The following is a 6,960-nucleotide window of genomic DNA, read 5'->3' as shown; positions in this document are numbered from 1 at the left end:
TTCATTATTAGACATCAAAAAAACATAGCTGCTACAAAGCATATCACCATCCATAACCACTCTACCCATGCTTCTTATATGCAAACTTTTGTTGCCTATACACACACAACCTTATGCCAAGGCAATTACAGTTACTGCAGATTAGAGGCTTCAACTGTAACAATGTTTCCTTTCAGCCTTCGCCGTGAAAGTCGAACTCTTTTTAGGTGTATAAACCCCAACTTTCCAGCGTTTTGAACCCATGGTGAATAGATTGGGTAAAGGTTACTAAATCTATTAGGAAAACAGCCCGGGGTGTGCCTTGTTGTGAGGGAGTGTAGAAATCTTTTGATCAAACTAATAGGTTACAAACTCGTGTTAAATGCTGCAGGAACAAGCTTTTTGTATGTAAATATTTAATTTGAATACTAAAACCTTGCATTGATACAAACAGATGAAAGTAGAATTAAAGAATTTTATTTTTGCAATTTTCAAGACTGTGACTCAGATTGACATCTTGTGTTAAAGGATAAGATTGGAAAGTAGTAGGATTTTGCTAATTTTAAGTCCATTAAATCTGTGTTTATCCACAAAAGCTTTCATCGAAGAATTGAAGATAATTTTCAGAGTGCTGAACTCGTAATAAAAAGTAATGTTTTCCGAAATGTCAGTCCTGTTTACTCTTGTCAGTAGAATTGATTAAAAAAACGATTGCCAAGTGCCCAAAATAAAGCACTGCATAATCGCTAGACCTTTACGCCTTTTGTCATCATAAATTGTCGAGTTTTAAATGCGATTACGACAACAATTGAAGACACAGTTTAAATTACAAAACTATATATGGTCAATTTCAAATCAAGTGCCGAGGAAAAGTTCTTACCGCACTAATCTTGCCTTGAGCCTAGCCGTTGACTGCGCGATGTAATTCGATTTGTGGTATAGTCATTGTGTCCTGACCATTGTCTGATTTTCTATACGCGTGCGCACGATTAGACTGCGAAAACCAAAAACGCATTACTGGGACCCAAAAATGCAACAATTTTGTCCTGAAATGGAGCTTATTAAGCCACAAGTATGCCCATTGTTTGATGCAACCCGCTAATACCGACCCAATTTATAGCCCATGCTTTCGTCTGGCTGTTGATGCTAGCTAGAAATACTAGGTCGGCTAATGTTTTATCTCGCCATTTGCTGGAGACAGGAATATTATTGCTATTATTTTATCTTGCTGCAGTTTTATAACTTGTCATATACATTCTAACTGAAAGGTTATTATGTCTCTATCTACATCTACATCTATTCAGCTACTTGTCAAAGCCTGCTCAGCATCTAGACAAGGGCAAGGCCTTTTCAGCATAATACGACCCGTGTGTACACCAATCAACGAGTCTTGTTGACAACACAAAGTATTCAGTTTCGAAGATTTTAATTTTTGATGGCGTCTTCATCTTGTCCCCCTGGTTTTGATTGGCTGCATATTGCTCAACAGCACCTTGTAGACCATTGCTTGGTGCTATGTAAACGAATTGGTCCCATACTTCAAAACATAGCTCCACAACAACTTGTAGGCAAGTATACTTGAAGTTGAAGCGCTTTGAGTGCCACCGAGTGACGGATAAGAGCGCTCTATAAGAAGCCATTATTGATTGTAATACTGCTTGTTTAAACAATTTGTATCTTTAAGGTTTTAAAGTAAGATTGGGTCTTAGAGAGTTATATATATTGACAGTTTGGAGTTGATAATTCGCTCGGGTGAAATAAACGCTGTCATCTCTTAAAGGCACGTTTGGTAATTGGCACCATTCTCACTTGGTGTATCACAACATGCATAGAATAGAAAACCTGTGAAATTTGGACTTATTGGTTATCGAAGTTGCAAGAGAATTAATGAAAGAAAAACACCATTGTTGCGTAAATTTATGCGCTTTCAGATGCCGAAAAAAGGCTTCAGGTCCTATGTCTTTTAATATTTGAGTGAGAAATTAAAGAAGATGTTTGTTTTTTTGAACGTAGATCATTAGCCGGTTGATATTGCTGAATTAGATCATGTATTTGACATATAGAAGGTGTGTTGTTGTTTGTCATTCCTTTTGTTTTGGTTCAGATGATGGTTTAGAATTAAACCATGCTGGAAAAAAAAAACTGTACAAAATAATCTGACGGTATTTTGGCGCGTATTGTTATCACATCATGATGGATGAAGTTCTCCACCATCACCGTGCATTTACACGCGCAATCGCCATGTTGAGCAAAGTCGACGGGCATTCGGTATTTCCTATCTAAATATAATCAAGTATAATTTACATTCTGAGGCAGGGACCTCTGCCACACTAGTCTACCCTCTCAACCAGGTTTGTCATTTAAATCAACGGTTTGTTATGGGTACTTTGCAGGGCGGGTTAGGACCTTTGGATTCGCACTTAAATCATCCATCGGTGTTGTTTATTTCTGCGGGTTCTCTCGAAGAGCACCGTCCCTTTAGCCCAGATCTTACAACCAGGGACAGGGCCACATTGGTGGTGATATATTACCGATTATTCGGAGACTTTTTTAATGATAAAAGTTCAGAATACTCCAAATGTGAACAACCGCTATTTAACTCGTTGTCTCGCGTTGCTCGACCCTTGTTGAGACGCTGCGGCTATAGTGCTGAATGTTTTATTAGGTAGGAAAGCCAGTTAGAAAAGTTGCTGGAAAAACTTCTAAAATTGAAATAACAAACAAATACCGCTGTGTGTTTATTCTGAGGAGGGGTATATTAGCTCGACTGGATGAGATTTAGTGCTGAGGTGCTTTGACGAGGAACTAACTGGTGAATTATGTAAATTTGATTTATTTTAGTGCTTCGGGAACTTCAGGAGAAAGCGGGTTAAAGTAATGAAAGATGGATCCGTGTAGGTATGCAGCAATGCGACTCTCGTGCAAAAAGACAAACCATTTAGAGGAGCAAATCTGATTTGAAAAAAAGACCCAACCGTTTCTTCTCAGACCAATTATTTAGCACAAAAACATTTGCTAAGCGCAAAACAATAATGCAGCATTGGAGAAATCAGCCGAATTCCTAAACACTACTCCGCGGTAGTAGAATATAATAATAGCAAGACAAGTTACCATAAACATTGATACCTCACCATGCAATGCCTTAAATCCCATAAAACAATCGAGCTGAACGGTTTTACAGCCAAAATACCGAACCATGCGCATTGTTTATGAGGTGTCTCCAACTTGTTTTCCCCATACACGACAGAAATTTGCAAAACACCTTAGCTGTGAAACTTAGCCCCGATGTAACACCGTTTAAACACAACGCACACGTGTATTTGTTGTTTTAAATTTGCAGCCAAGCCAAAATAAACTGAGACTCAGGATTCAGGGTTTTCTTACATTCCTCTCCGTTGCAGAGAGAAAACATCTTCTTAAGCGCTATTCACACGACAGCAATTCACAATGGTCCCATGCTTAACTTTAGCATGTTTTTAAAACGAAGCAATTTTTTGACAAGATTTAACAAGGGACCTTGGACAGTACAAAAATTATCACACGGTGTACATGCTAAAATATCGCAAGGGACCCCTGTTTAATGGCTCTCATGTGAAGGGACTAAAGACAACTAAACTATCATTTCACTTCTTGTGCCAACGCGTATGTCTGTAAGACACAACAATTGAATTTGATGCAGGTTGTATTTTCAACCATTGAGTTGCATGGCACACGATACTGCCACCATGTGGAATTTCTCCCCTCCATGCTGCGACCAACACCCCAAGAGAAAAAAAACAACACACACATAAAAACCACACGCTACATTCGAAGCCATTTCCAGTCCATGATGTGTTTCTTTCCCTTCAATTCTCCTTCCCGTCTCACAGATTGCGGCTCTAATAAATTGATTGCAGAGTTTGTGATTGCTAAAAAAGAGATAGATAGAAACGAGAAAAAGGACTTAAGATGTGCTCTCATCGGCCTACACTCTGGCGAATCTCAGCGACAATAAACAAAGCTGCAGATATAACATCAAACAGAAAAGAGCTCGTGGGCCCACGAAGCGTGGCTTGAGTTCGTGTCTATACATGCACATTAGCTTAACCTACAGGGACTGGCAGTGCAGAGTGGATAATGGGTGTGAGTAACACGGGTCTAAATGACCGTGATTGCCCGAGAGTACTGGCCGGTGATGAGCCATAATAGCCGAATTCATCGCTGTTTATTACAAACCAATTCATCCAAATTTATGAAAAGTGGTGACGGATGAATGGCTGAGACATCAGGGCCGCTGGTGGCGAAGAAGGGTGGCGCTTCAAATGACAGAAAGAAAGGAAGAAAAAAATGTTTTTTATTTCCATTATAGAAGCTAGAAAGGAGATGGATAGAAAAAGAGCATTACGGTAGCTTCATAAATTCTCATCATTGAAGACGAGGCTGCCGGCGTAGATAGCAAGATTCTAAGAGGTCGGTCTCGGATGGCTCTTTATCTCCAATACCCCCAAGACGTTTGGTCTTTGATACATGGTCGGAAATTAATTGTCGAGAAAGAGTGTGGCGCACCATCTTTGATAACTCCCTTCAAAGTTGGTTATGTCTTTCCAAAAACCATTTACCCTATCGGTTGCTTTTGACGGATCAGTGAAGAAGAGTGAAGATGCAAAACATCGCGGTCCCGATGATGCAGTCTCCAATATCAGTCAATTTGCCAATATTTAGCACATCGCGAAAGGCTTTCAGGTCGTAGGTGATGATGTATGGGTAATACTTGCCCACCCATGTAGCCATCCATACAAGCAAGAATGTCGCACCACCACCACACTCTCACTGAGTGTGTGCCATCATCCATGGTCCCATCATGTTACACACACATGCAGCATGTGAACGGGGCAAAACGTTCCTCCCTAAATCGGCAACTTGACTTCTTTTTTTTGTGTCTGAAGAAGAAGAAAACTGGAGCAAGATGAGTGAGAAGTTGTCAACAATATTTGTCATCTTTAAATTGTTTGAATTGGTCTTGATGGGGAGGGTGGTTCATTCCTTTAGAATAACTAGATTAGAATGTGTGTTCTGTAGTAGGCCTGCCCAGGTTTTCATCGTGTAAGACAACGCGAATTAAAAGGACAACTTTCAAGATTCTACTATAATAAGAAGTAACTATAAATAGAAACATTTACTGCTACAACCATTGTGTTTTGGGAGGAGTGTTGGCTGTGAGAAGAGCCGGTTTGGTCTCGACGTTTCGAACAGTATAGTCTGCTTGTTTGTATCGTTTATCAAGAACTCGTTTAACTTTGTGTTAGTTTGATTTTGACAGCTAAAGGCTGGTCAAGGACGAAGGCTGCGAGATATTGAGGACAATACCGAAATATCATGCATTCATTTAGATCCAGGCCTATATCCATGATTTATTGTAAAGAACCCCAATAAATATCTGATAATGTAGTCTGAGCTAACACGTTGTTGTCAAAAAGAAAATACTAAGTTGACAAAAAGCTGTACTTTCGCTCGCTCTGAGGCAGTTATAGTGTTTTAGATAGGCCCTGTTTCTCTGTACATTACACTTAAACATATTACGACTATGGGCGTGAACTGCAACCATAATGTTTTCGAATAAAACTTTATCGCGGTGCGGCCGCAGCTACTACCGAACCATTCGAACGACACAGACAGGGGCTCATCAAACCTCGTTCCCAGGGGCTAGGTGTAGTCGATCTCGCCGCGCCATTTTCACCCAGCATGCATTGTAAGTGATGAGATGTATTAATACGCTGCCCCTGGTAGCGAGGCTTGGGGTTACGGTGGTCAAGCGTGCGTTTTGTTGGTCGTTACCTATGCCTGTCTCAGTCAAAGGTCAGTTATTAACCAACGGTTAATTTAACTGAAACAGTCATTAGTTACAACCGCCAAAACGCACCCAAGATAGTCTGTGACACGTCTAGGACCCCGTAGTACCAACGTGAAATGGGTACTGACTTTCACACACAGACAACAGGTAAACAGACCATTTTGTCTGTTCCAGTGGCGTCACGGTCACCCATGCCCCATCTCCGCTGCTACGGTTGACCCATATCAAAATGAGTATGGTTAAATGTGACGTAATATGAAGCGCCACCCCGTGGTTTGTTTGCGTTTGATGGAACAAACAGTAGTTTGCAATCAGACACAAGTAGTTATCCCAACTTCTTAAACACAAAATAAAGCTACATTTTGTAGCGATATTTTTGCTATTTCGAAAAGACCTAATTTAAACATGTTCGGCGTTCACTGGCATGCATGCAAGCCGGTGCACTATTTTCCTGCGGGGCCATTTTCACCAATAGACCCAGGCCATTATGGTGTAGTTCATCTTTACAAAACTCTCATTCAAACCAATGTGTACTAAATTGAAGGCTAGCAGGGGAAATAGTCTGGTACCTGATTTGCATTTAAAAAAAAACATTCATTATACTCACCAAAGCATACAGGGAGCACGGCCAAAAATAGCCAATTCTTAAGATTCTTCGATAAATATCTTCATTTATAAGTCAAACTGTGTTAATTGAAAATACTTTTGAGACACTTATTTTCGTCACAATGCTATTTCAGACATGGTTTCCCTCCAATATGAATTCTGCGGACTGATACATCGAAAATGCATGAATCCGAAACTGCCCCATTATATCAAAATCAACTTTAAAAAGGCAACAATTGTTCCGTTAACACAGTAGGGCAGACTGCCTTCAAATTGAAGTGCTAGTTACTGGTGCAAAACGAACCAACTTTTATAATAAGTAATTTTTGTATTTTCTACTGGTACTGTGCATTCTCTGTGCCCCCCCCCCCCCTGCGATATGACTGAGCCTATCAAGCTTCAACATTTCAAAATGAGCAATCGCTGGCAGAAAAAAAGTGCAGCTTAATTGTGTGTTTCTTTCGTGGGGGCGATAGTCAATCAGTTTATAGAAGTGACGTGCATTCTTCATTAGTGCCATAATCATGGGCAATTTAATCGCAGAG

Source organism: Asterias rubens, chromosome 9, assembly GCF_902459465.1.
Source record: "Asterias rubens chromosome 9, eAstRub1.3, whole genome shotgun sequence".
Lineage (NCBI taxonomy): Eukaryota > Metazoa > Echinodermata > Asteroidea > Forcipulatida > Asteriidae > Asterias > Asterias rubens.
This window is presented reverse-complemented; position numbering follows the sequence as displayed.